The following is a 13797-nucleotide window of genomic DNA, read 5'->3' on the forward strand; positions in this document are numbered from 1 at the left end:
TACATTAAATGTAATTAAAATCCAGTTTTATAACTGGTGGTATGTGTAGCAATGATAAATTTTTAAATGTGGGGATAGAGAGTGGGGAAGCGGGCGAAGAAGAGACAAATGGTAAGCAGGACGAAGGACCGTAAGATTAGCAAGTAAGTACTATTCTTTATTATTATCAGAATTTCCAGCATTGGTGCACCCCCTACTGACTGAAGTCCACATATGGTTGTTTTAAAATATCATTTAATGCACATTATAAAAATAAATCAACCATGTTACTTAGGGAGGGTCTTTATTAATTTTCTTCCTAAGAAACTTTCCTGTATCTTTACTAGCTATAGAGGAAAACTACAGCTTTATAACACAGAACTCAAAGCCACTCAACACTGAAAGAAATCTCTTGATTATTGAGCAGACATTTGTTGAGCACCTATTAGGAACCTGGAAGAATAGAGATAACCAACCCAGATTCCTTACATCTTAAGTTCACATGCAGAAGACAGACCACTACACAAGCCTCTGCGCCTCACCTCTTCTTACCCCTCCTGTCTGTCCCACACTCAGCCTGCCAGAGTACACTACAGTTTCCAAATCAAACTTAGAACGCACTTTGACGCACACCTATCACCCTTGCTGTTCTTTCTCCCTGGAATTCTCCCACTCCTCTTCCCTCCCCTTGAAACACAACTTCTGTTTCTTCATGATCCAACTAGTAAATATTTTCCTGAACATTTAAAGGTTTTGCAACTTTGTATTATTACAAACAATTCTGGCTGGGCACGGTGGCTCATGCCTGTAATCCCAACACTTTGGGAGGTGGAGGTGGGCAGATCACCTGACGTCAGGAGTTTGAGACCAGCCTGGCCAACATGGTGAAACCCCGTTTCTACTAAAAAATATATATATACATATATTTATATACAAAAATTAGCCTGGCATGGTAGCGTGTACTTGTAATTCCAACTACCCAGAAGACTGAGGCAGGAGAATCCCTGGAACCAGGGAGGCAGAGGCTGCAGTGAGCCTAGATCGTGCCACTGCACTCCAACCTGGGCGACAGAGCATTGACTCCATCTCAAAACACAAACAATTCTGTGACTTAGATGTTGGCCCAAATTTCTAAATGTCCTTAAATTCCTGCATTGAGAATCACAAGGACAAACAGGAATGTTTAAGACTCTTCATAGATACTGCTAAATTGGTCTCCAGAAAGACTGTACCAATTGATACTTTCGACAGAAGTGTATGAAAGTACCTATTGCATTTCATATTCACTAACTTCGAATAAGAGCTACATTTTGATTTGCTAAGTTGATAGGCCAAAAAATGGTATACGATTTTAACGGGCATTTATTTGGTATTTGATCACCTATACAGTGGAGCACTTTTTCACATTAATCACTTGCAGTTTTAGGGTTTATTTATTTATTTATTTATTTGAGTCTCATTCTGTTGCTAATCACTTTCAGTTTTAGAGTTTATTTATTTATTTATTTTTTAGACAGAGTCTCATTCTATCACCAGTCTGGAGTGCAATGGTATGATCTCAGTTCACTGCAACCTCTGCCTCATCAGTTCAAGCAATTCCCTTGCCTCAGCCTCCCAAGTAGCTAGGATTACAGGCTCACGCCACTGTGCCTTATTTTAGTAGAGATGGGGTTTCACCATGTTGGCCAGGCTGGTCTTCAACTCCCAACCTCAAGTGATCTGCCCACCTTGGCCTCCCAAAGTGCCGAGATTACAGGGGTGAGCCACCACACCCAGCCTATATTTTAAGAACATTAACTCTTAGTCCTTTATATTTGTGGTAAATATTTTCATACTATATTTTCCTTTTAATGCTTTTGATTTTTTCTATATTTGTGACTCCGTCCTACTTAGGCAATTGAATCTGTAGAAATAACTATCCTTTTAGTCTAAATTTCTCTCTTTAGGTAATCTCTGATTGATTTAGATGTGTAACTGGAGATAATCCTACCTTCTGTCTTTTCCAAATACTTAAGTGGCTGTTCCAGCACCATTTATTTACTAATCTATCCTTTCCTCTTGGGTTTGAAAGGCCCATTTAAAGTACATGCTAAAGTTTCATACATGTTAAGGTTGATTTTAAGGGTATCCATTTCTTTCTACCTGTTTTTGCTCAGCTTCACACTATTTTACCATATTAGGTACTATACCTACCTAATATGTTGTAGTATCTGGCAGATTGAATTCCCCTTTATACCTTTTCAAACCTTCCTGGCCATCCTCACCTCCTTATTCTTCCAGATAAACATTAGGATCACTCTGTCAGGTTCTACAAGTATCCTATTGAGATTTCAATTGGAATTTCATTCAGCCAATTTAGGGAGAATTGACAATATCAAAACACTCAATCTTCCCTCCCAGGAGCATGATATATCTTCCTTTATTCAAATTTCCTGTTATGTTCTGAAAAAAATTTATTTTTTCATTTAGATCCTATACATCTGTTGTTAAGGTTTCTTGCTAGATATTTCATATTTTTAGGTCATTTTATTTTCTTGTTTTTTCTTTTTTTTTTTTTTTTTTTTTTTTGAGAGTCTTGATTGGTTACCCAGGCTGGAGTGCAATGGTGCAGTCTCGGCTCACTGCAACCTCTGTCTCTGAGGTTCAGGCAATTCTCCTCCCTCAGCCTCCTAAGTAGCTGGAATTACAGGCATGCACCACCATGCCCAGCTAATTTCTGTATTTTTAGTAGAGAGAGCGTTTCACCATGTTGGCCAGGCAGGTCTCAAATGCCTGACCTCAAGTGATCTGCCCACCTCCCAAAGTACTGGGATTACAGGGGGGAGCCACTGCACCTGGTCTTGAGTTATTTTTGATAACATTTTTCTATTATTGTTTACACATAATCACTGCTGGTTTAAAAGAACAGTGCTGATTTTTTCATTTTTCAATTGTTTGATTAAATTTTAGATTCTGATACTAATTTTTCCAATAAATCACAATTACACAAAGTAGAATTTTAATAAATATACAACCAATGCTATATGCTGATTAATCTTGTTAAAAATATAAATACCTGAATGTATTTTTGCAGAAGGTACCAGCTGGCTAATGTAAATGACTAAAGCTATTTGAGGATCTAATCTTATTTGGAATTACATTCAATACCATTTGAAGAAATGAGAAACCGTAGAAACTAATCCTTAAGGTAGACTTTTTTTTACATCATTACTACAAATGAATAGACAAGTCAGCAAAGGAAAAAGACTAGCAATGTAGATCATGGTCTTAACTCACTGTATTCCTAAGATTCTCAACATATGGGTTCTGGTGCCTCTGTTTCCCCATCTGGTAAGTGTCTGAAGTATTTGAAAAAAAAAAAAAAAGGTCTATGTGAATTTCACATTCCTTTATGATCTATTAGCGTGCAAGTACTCATAAACACTTCCACCGCTGTTTGACATCACGCACGGCCCACAAAAGGGGATGTTTTCTGTTGCAGCTTCTGCCTCAGTTTGCCGTCCCTGCTCTTAAGAAAATTTCTTACTTTCCTCTCTCCCCCGGTGGTTACAGTGCATGCATTTGTCAAATATTTCGTAGATGAAAAATGGAAGTAGAAGGAGCAGGGTGGATTTTGGTACATTCTCACGTTAAACAAACATGCAGCACACAAGTAAAGCAGTATGCCTGTGTGCCTTCTAATCAGTCACTCAGGCGCTTTTCCTAATAGGGCCATGAACTGATTTACTAAGGACATATGGCTCAGCATTTTTTTCCTCAGCCTAAGGCCCAACCAAACAGCTGTTCTCTCAAACGAAGGCAGTTTGGGCTGTGCGCACCTGCCTCCCTCCAGACCTGCTCTGCACAGGCAGCTGGAGAACAACCCCTGCTTCTAGGTGCCCTGGTCTCCCCAGACATGGCTTTGGGGCCCATAGAGCTGGCAGGGGCACTGCCCAGATTTGGGCACCTGCTGATTCCATCCCCATACTCTTACGTTCTTACTGGATTGGGGCCTTCATGTTATACCTTGCAAGTCCCAAATTCTGGTCAATGTCAAGGCTCATAAACTGTACACACTATTGCTGATCCCATTGATAAATAAGGCATGGCATGACCTAACACCATGACTTCACTTGCTTTCTGTTGATGCCTTTAGTCACCCAGCAGATGCTTACTGAGCAGTTACTATGTGCCTGGCATTGTGGATATACCTGTGAATGAGACAGACTGTCTCTCCACCTCTTTCTCTCCATCTGCTGCTTCTCACCAGAACCGAGAACATCACAACCCTGGATTCTTGCAGGCCTTTCCATCCTGCTGTTTGCCTCACAGTCTAGAAGGCTTCATTTTACTTTATAAACTGGGGAAAAGCCTATTGGAAAATTTTTGACATCATTTTGGAACATCTAAATATGAAGAGGACTGCCTTTCCTCAGAGGACAAGCATGCATAAAGCTAGAAAGGACACATTGTTTTGTTTTGTTTTGAAGGAAGGTACAAGAATGAGAATGGAACGAGAATACAATGAGAACAGAAGCTGAAATCCCTATCATCTCTTCCTAAAAGTTATCCTCCATGAGCACTTTGGGAGGCCAAGGCGGATGGATCGCTTGAGGTCAGGAGTTTGAGACCAGCCTGGCCAGCATAGTGAAACCTCGTCTCTATTTAAAAACTACAAAAGTTAGCCGGGCATAGTGGCGCATGCCTGTAATCCCAGCTACTCGGGAGGCTGAGGCAGGAGAATTGCTTGAACCCGGGAGGTAGAGGTTGCAGTGAGCCCAGATCGCCCCACTACACTCCAGCCTGGGTGACAAGAGCAAGACTCCATCTCAGAAAAAAAAAAAGTTATCTGACATGACTCAGATGGGCAAAGACTGTACCTGCACATGGCTAGAGAGGCTAGCCATCCCATATCCAGGTTTCCATCATGAATGCCAATCATCTGGCTTAGTCTTTTGTTCACGGAAATGACTGAGTCAGCTAGTTTGAGGATATGACAACAGGACAAGCAATGACCTCTCAGGTGAGTAGGAGGGGGGTTGCTTCCAGGCCTGCAGGTACCTGTTGTCTGGTACTTGTTAACCCCTGGAGCTTCAGAAGAGACCCACTGAGTATATCACTCTTGGGGCCATACTCCAAACCCCCCACCTACAATGTTAGCCTCCTCCCTCTACTCCAGGGCTTCATGCTGCCCTTCTGCACTGGGGGTTCAGAGTCTTGATGTCGAAACAATCAATATTTTTTAAAAGGGCCAGCTCGGTCCTTACAAGATGATTCGTGACAAACAACTGACTTTCCGTCTACTCTTCCACCCTTTCCTGCTTGGTTTTAATGCAATTTTTTAAACGTACATAAGACGTCACACTTCTGCAGAACTGACTTCTCAGAAAGACCATGAAAAAGCAAAACACTGACTCTATCCCAAATTCCGGGAATAGAATCCAGCAAGTATCTACTGCACATCTACTTATGTTTGGAACATTGTAATACACTCACTTTCTTACAGAATGAACAGGGGTAACCCGGCAGGTCCCACTCGGATGAACAGCTGTGCTCTGCTGGTTGCAGTCTGAAGCTGGGAGCCATTGCCTAAGCTGTGTGTTGACATGGTGTCACCTCTAACACCCCACACCATGAACTAGTGATGGGAGGATGAGGCTAGGAATTGGACGGGAGAGGCACCAACATCTCTTCGCCTCCATTTTCCATCTGTAAAACTGGAATAATCGTCCTGCTCTCCCTTCCTTTTCTTTTTTTTTGAAACAGGGTCTCACCCTCTTGCCAAGGCTACAGTGAGGCAATCATAGCTCACTGCAGCCTCAACCTCCTAGACTCAAGCAATCCTTCTGCCTCAGCCTCCCAAGTGGCTGAGAATACAGGCACACAGCACTATGCCTGGCTGGTGTTTGTCTGTTTGTTTATAGAAATGGGGGGACTGGGGCTCACTATGTTGCACAAGCTGGTCTCAAACTACTGGCCTCAAGCAATCCTCCCACCTGGGCCTCCCAAAGTGCTGGGATTACAGGCATGAGCCACCATGCCCAGCCCTGCTTCCCTTTCTTTACAAGATGTCGCACTGGCAAATGATAGAATAGATGTGGCATGCTCTGGGCTCCGAGAAAGAAAAGTATTTACTAATCCCAAAATACTGACTGCCCAGGCACTCATTATTGAATGGGTTGGGCCCTGGGGGCTTGAAGGAGGTGATGGATTGATCCTATGAAACCATAGGCAGTTGAACTGCTTTCAGGAAGGAGGTCGTGACTGTCATTGTTCCTTCCCTTGGTGTTTATGCTGCTGGCCACTGAAATGTTATCTCCAAAAGGTCACCAAGATAAAGCCAAGCAAGACTTGGCCACACAAAAGCAGCTGTCTGGATCCAACCCAGGCCAATATGCAGATGCATATGTCTTTTGCTGTCTCCAAGGCCCCTTGTGGATGAGAGAACTTGAAATGGGGCCCCTTCAAGGCCTAGGTCTGTTTCAGGATTGATCCATTTGCCTCTAGCAAAGACAGATAACTAATTTCCTTCAGCAAGGTGACGAAAACTGCCAAGCTCCATGACAAGAGCCAGGTTCTGTTCCCTTCTGTAAACCTAATTATGCGGCTCATGAAGAGGATGAATCTTGACGTATGAGAGGGGATTGATTGTCCCCCTTCCCCCGTGATAATGTGAAAGACGTGCATGGACTCATGGTGTTGGCCACAGTCAGCAAGCAGCAGGTCTCTGTCTGGTGACTGCAAATAAAAACTGCCTCACATAATGGCTGGGCATGGTGGCTCATGCCTGTAATCACAGCACTTTGGGAGGCTGAGGTGGGTGGATGACCTGAAGTCAGGAGTTCCAGACCAGCCTGGCCAACATGATGAAACCCTATCTCCACTAAAAATACAAAAATTAACTGAGCATGGTGGCACATACCTGTAATCCCAGTTACTTGGGAGGCTGAGCAAGGAGAATCACTTGAACCCAGGAGGAGGAGGTTGCAGTGAGCCAAGATCACACCATTGCACTCTGGCCTGGGTGACAGAGCAAGATTCCATCTCAAAAAAAAAAAAAAAAGTTTAAAAAAAATTTTTTTAAAGCTCACATAAGAGAAAGGAAAAAAGAGAAACTATGAGCCTGTGGTCTTCACGTGTTGGCAGCTGGTCAGTGACTTCCAGCTCCTGACGTTGTAATAGGAAACAAGCAATATCGATCAAATGAATGTAAAGAAAGCCCTGCAGGACCTGTTCATCTCAGGGCACACAGGCAATGATGCCATTTGCATCATCCCAGGCTGGCCTGGTTTTACGCCATCATGTATGTGAGTATATAAGCGTCTTTTCAGTATAAAAGCTTTTAGCATAGAAAGAGAGGAAAGCTAGTTTGGGCATGGACCTGGTTATAGAAAAACTGCTAATTAGACAGACTGATTTAGCATTATGAAGTTGCCTTCAATTTCTCAGGATGAGGAATTCCTGTGATAGAGGTCTCCAGAAGAGATTCATTTCTTAGGAAAGAGATTCAAGAATAAGTTATTTCTACATTTAGGTAAATAAAAAATGGGGAAAATCATATAGACAGGAAGTTCTGTAAGGCTACCTGAAATCTTCAGTCATTAATGGAAACAAAATTGAATTTGACTCTAGATTCTAGGCTGCATGGGGTGGCTCGTGCCTATAATCCCAGCACTTTGGGAAGCTGAGACAGGAAGATCACTTGAGGCCAGGGGTTTGACCAGCCTGGGCAACATAGTGACACCCCATCTCTTTAAAAAAAAAAAAAAAAAAAGATTCTTATTGAAGTAGAAGTAATGTGATTCCTAAGACAGGGAGTTAGCCTTTGCAGAGACAAAGGGTAGACGCCACGTCTGAGGGCTCAGCAGGCCCCTGAGCCCTTCCTGTGTTCTGGTCTCTCCTAAGCCAGTTACACACCCCAGGTTGGATGACAGGGATGTTGAATCTCAGGCTTGAGCTGTGCTGGTCACTTCTCTCTGGCTTCTTCTATGGCCACGCAGACTCTGGCTCTCCATTTCATCAGGGCCACCTGGGCCGCAAGTGAAAAGGTGAGACTGCGTCCAGGGCTATGCCAGTAGAGCTTCCTGAACATGGCTCCGATTTCCTCCTCTTCTCCTTTCACCGCTGCCCTTACTGTTTCTAAGTGCTGACTGTATCTCTCTCCTCACCGACCTCCCTGTGAAGTCCTAGCTGTTAGAGTTTGAAGAAAGCTGTCATTTTTGGTATGCAATTGGTCCCCAATAAACTCATTGAAAGTGAATCCACTTAAAACCAACACCAACATTTTATAGTAAATGATGAAAAATCAAAAGTGCAGCCGACACTTTAGCCTGAAAAACGAAATATAAAATGATGATAGTGACTGGGCGAGGTGGCTCACACCTGTAATCCCAGCACTTTGGGAGGCCAAGGTGACGGATCTCTTGAAGTCAGGAGTTCAAGACCAGTCTGGCCAACGTGGTGAAACCCCATGTCTACTAAAAATACAAAAATTAGCTGGGTGTGGTGGTAGGCATCTGCAATCCCAGCTACTCGGGAGGCTGAGACAGGAGAATGACTTGAACCCAGGAGGCAGAGGTTACAGTGAGCTAAGATCACGCCACTGCACTCCAGCCTGGGTGACAGAGTGAGACTTCATCTCAAAAATAAACAAAATAAAGACAGTAATTTTATATATGTACACATATATACATACGCATATATGTAGTGATATATATATAATAATAGATATTTATATGAGATAGATATATACACATATGTTAGATTAAAATTGTAACTCTATCAAATTTTCATCATGTAGAATGAGCCAAGTGCTGGTTTTTGCAATGATTTTCCTCACCAAACTGGAAAATAGCACTACAAAATATGTTTGAATTTCACAATTCAATTGCAGAGACGGACATCTCTGCAGAAATATTCAAGGACTCAGATATTTTTCTCAAGGGTCTTTCCCAGCTTTTAGCCATTCATGTCATTTTCTTTGTGAACCATCCCTTTCCAATTTTCTCTGCTCGAATGGTACCTGTTTTAATTCTACACAAAGTCATCTACTGGTGGGTTAGTGTATCATGAAGGAGTTCTTGAACATCATTCTCATCTTGATGAAATTCTGCAGCTTTTCCAAGCGTTTTGGTTTCACTTTCCAGCTACTTGTGGTACATTTTTAGCCTTGGACAACCAGAAGGAGACTAACCAGCAAACACATAGGCTCAAGAGATGAGCTATGCTCATGCTTTCAGAAGGCACCAAGTTCGTATGTATAGATTTGGTTCAGTGGCAAATACTTTCTTGTTATCATGACTCTTGTTTTACTGTGTGGCCACATTTATAATAAGGACTATAAATCAGATGATAAAGAGGTTGAGGAGCCATGCTCCTACCCCCATCCTTCTAACACAGAAGCCATCACTTTGTACTTTAAACTGTAGTGTGGACATACACACACAACACTTACACAGTGATATTTCATAATAAGGCCTATATCAAATGCCAGCAGGAGCACCGAAGCCGAAACAAGGCACTGTGCTCAGCTAGTGAGGAGAGGCATATCAGTGAGGCACTTGAAGAGTAGAGTATTTGCCCAGAATCTCAAGACATGAGTAAGACTCTCCAGGGCAAATCAGACGAAAGTGCTTTCTAGGTGGAGAGAACACCAAGTGCCAAGTTCAAGGGTGTGGAAGTGCATGGCCTGTAGGGACAGTGAAGGATTGATGTGGCTGTGGGTTCAGCTCAGTTGGCGAGTGGAAGGACAAAATATCAAAGCCAGACAGGTAGACTGGAACAGAGATAAGAGCCTGTTAGATGAACCCCATGGTTTCAACACTGACATTGTCAACATCTGGGCCAGATCCCTCTTTGTTGGGGGGAGGGGGTGGGGAACCAGTTGCCATCTTGTGCACTGCAGGATGTTTAGCAGCATCTCTGGCCTCTACCCACAGATGCCAGTGGCACCCTCACCACCAGCTGGGACAACCGAGCATGTCTCCAGACATTGCCAATGCCTCCTGGGGAAAACTGTCCCTGGGGAAATTGTCTCCTGCTGCTGTAGCATGATAGGGATTATCTAGAATAGATGATCAGTGGTTATTTGTGCAATGACTAAATGAAGGGAGCACAGACAAAAAGATTGGGAAGGAGAAAAGACACATTCTCTTGGCCAGGCATGGCTGCAGTGAGCCGAGATCAGGCCACTGCACTCCAGCCTGAGAGACAAAGCAAGACTGTTGAAAGAAAGGAAGAAAGAGAGAGAGAGGATGGAAAGAAAGAAGGAAGGAAAGGGGGAGGGAAGGAGGGAGGGAAGGAAGGAAAGAAGGAAGGTAGGAAGGGGGGAAGGAAGGAAGGAGGAAGGAAGGAAGGAGAAAAATACTGGTTTTCTATTGAAAATAGCTATATAAAGTTTCCTTTCAAGTGTATTTGCAAGGAAGTTGATTCTGACAAAAACACACTGTTTCTCCGAGTACTAGACTCTCGACACAGATACGCTCTGACTCCAGATGTGTGGGGGTTCCCTCCACCAACCACACAATTCTCCAGCAGCCATTACAATTCCGACATCATCTACCTGGAGATAGTATCAAAAGCAGCTTGGTATGAATAATCAAAGACAACCCTATCATTCAGGAAATCCCAAGCGTTTTAGGAGCTCTGTGACAGAACTGGGAACAAAGACCAAGTACGTTTCCTCTTAGACCACATTGATATAAAAAATCAAGTAGTAACGGTGTGGCAGGCCAGGTGTCACTAATGCAGGCCTCCATAAGCACCGTTTCAGTACTGACTGAGTGGGTAAACAGGAAAAGCCGAAAGAGCCAGCGTTCTTATACAAAGGCTGGACTGTAACAAAGGCCCACCAAGAGCTTTGCCGAGGCCTTTCCTGGGCCTTGAAGCGTGACAAGATGGCGAAGGAATTCAGAATCTGCTTAGGATTAAATAAGTTTTATTGGGGGTCTGAAGAAACTCCACAGGCCTCCACCAACAAGTTTATTGGGGGGTCTAAACATCCATGATTTAGCAGGAGACAAGATTAGGGTCATCACCCCCAGCACCTGGACCCATTTAGATTAAGTGAATTTACTGAGGCTCCAGAGGAAGGTCTTCAGGGCTCAGATCTTAGTTATAGATTAGAAGAAGTTAATCACTTATGTTTTTAGACGAATGCATACTTACACATAGACATATAGCTTAGAAGGTATACAAGCTCTGGAAAACTTTGTAATTTTGAGTTAGTCTAGTGACAATTTCCAGGCCTTCTTCCTGTAACCAGTTAACTCCCTTCTCTCCCAGGTCATCTGCATCTGGTTATTGGGCCTTGAGAATAAGCAGCTGGACCCTCGGTTTGTTCCGAGAACAATGGGACAGGTGGAATGAAGATAGGGCAACAACTGTTGGGATGGTGTGCAGGTGAGGGCAGTTTGGAAATAACAGTAGTTGAGGCCCAGCTGAAGATGGAGTGCTTCTCTTGCCAGGCCTGTCTCTGGACCCAGTTAACATGGGGCCATGCATGTTGGTGCCGCCATCTGCCTCTTCCCATACCAGCCCCTGATCCCAGCCCCTCAGCCAAATCCTTTTCTGCCCACCACCTTCCATAAGGACCCAGAGGCTGCACTACACAGTTCTGGGTCTCTTGACAGTGAACACCCAACCCTCCCTTTAAATATCCTCTAGTTGATTCTTGCCAGGTGCAGTGGCTCATGCCTATAATCTCAACACTTTGGGAAGCAGAGGCAAGCAGATCACTTGACGTCAGGTGTTTTAGACCAGCCTGGTCAATATGGTAAAACCCCATCTCTACTAAAAATACAAAATTTAGCTGGGCATGGTGGTGTATGCCTGTAATCCCAGCTACTTGGGAGGCTGAGGCAGGAGAATTGCTTGAACCTGAGTGGCGAAGGTTGCAGTGAGCCAAGATCGTGCCATTGCACTTCAGCCTAGGCCTGGGTGACAGAGTGAGACTCTGTCTCTAAATAAATAAATAAATAAATAAATTTCCTCTAGTTGATTCTTGTGTTTTGATTCCTGGCCAGTTGTAAAGCTCCTTGTAGGTATGAGTCACATCTTCATTCTTGACCCAGGCATGGAGCTCAACAAGAGCCCAACAGAAGATCCCAACAGGAAGGGTGTGGAGATGTGTGTCATCCCTGGGGCAAGGGCCACAACTGCCAGTCACCTATTTAATTTCAAATCAAATTAATGATCTGTTAATGACTTATCTGTTTCTGTGAGAGGCACTGTCAAGTTATACAAAGCTTAGGTATCTAAAAACCATTAATTTGCTTCCTCTGTGTCTCCTAAGAGAGTCTCCAGGAAATATTCGTAGTGAAAGTCTTGCCCTCCAAATCCAAGTAAGAGGTGGTATTATTACCACCATAGGGAGACACACAGAAAAGACAGCTGGGTCCTGGATCTGCATCTTTCCATGGCCCATCCCATCACTCTAGATTAGTTAGTAAAATTAGACTGATAGAGTGTGTGTATTGGGGACAGAGGAGATAGGTGTTATTTAATTTTCATGACTAAAACACAGAAATTTTGAACTTGAGGGTAGAATAATGTTCTCTAAAATAAACAGAACAGGAATGCTGGATGGTGAACAGCCTAATTGAACTCCAGGAATAGCAGGGACAGGCTGTTCTGTGCTTATGGTTCCTGAACCAGTGTTTTTAACACCCAGCGACATTAACTTCGCATCTTAGTCAAGGCTGAGGCACTCTCAGCAGTCCTTAAAGCATTACTTCCCGAAGAAATCACTCTAAGTACCGTAGGTTTAAAAAAAGAAAATCTCAGGTACCACAAATTGCACTTAGCAACTGCCCAACCATATTATTTCCTTCCTGTCTAATGTAATTTTTCTGTTTTCTTATATAAAAGACTTATGCTATTTTGAAAAATGATCCTCCCTCCTAAAGTAACCTGGCTTTTTGTTTTTAACAATCAAACAAGCTAAGAACAAGAATGAAGTGGTCCTTCTAACTAGCTTCTAAGTAACTAGATGTAAAGATTTTCCTCCATAACCATCATTTAAAATGGCAAATTGTTCTGTTAGAAAGTAGACATCTGTGGAGAGTGTGGGAGAGCAGGGTGGGAAGCCCTGTTCTGAAAGCTAAGCCAGGCAGCTTGTCCCCTGGACAAGGCTCATCTCTGAATGAAACCACATGTCACCCCCTCCTGCCCCTGCACTTCTTAGTCATTCTTTCATCCATTGAGGAAACAAATAATTGTCATGTAGGAATGGGGAAATCGCTGAACAAGTCTGGCAAGAGTCTCGCCCTCAGGGGCTTACAATCTAGTGGAAGTTACAACAAATAAACTAGATGATTCCATTAATTCATTCATCCCACAAATAGCTATTGATTTTTTTCACTTTTCAATAAGTAATTATTGAGCCTTGACTATATAGGAGACACTGAGAATTATTTTGGAACAAGACAGGCAAGATCCTTGACTTCAAGGGCTCGGTTCGAGTAGGAGTTACAATAAATAAATGAACAAGGTGATGTCAGAGGGGTAAGCGCTAAGAAAAATGCAACAGGATGTGATGGAGCAGAGCAACAAAGGTCGGAGGATCTGCTAAGAAAGGGTGACGAGGGAACCCTCTCTGGCAGGGACATCTCAGCTCAGATCATCCTACGCACCTAGGGCAAGGTCTGCCGGGCCAGGAGGCTTTGCCACCCGCCCCTTCACTGTGCTTCTGGACTGCACCCCTGGTTGGGGTATTCATGGCATGTCTGGCGTTAGGTTCTCCGCATCACGCCTTACTTATCCCCTCGGAGGGCTGCAAGCTCCTGGAGGGCAGGTGGGAAGGGCACAGCTGATCGGCTGGCTGGCTGGTGGATGTGGGAC

This window comes from Sapajus apella, unplaced genomic scaffold (genome assembly GCF_009761245.1).
Source record: "Sapajus apella isolate SASKATOON/1434 unplaced genomic scaffold, GSC_monkey_1.0 scaffold96, whole genome shotgun sequence".
In the NCBI taxonomy this organism is placed as follows: domain Eukaryota; kingdom Metazoa; phylum Chordata; class Mammalia; order Primates; family Cebidae; genus Sapajus; species Sapajus apella.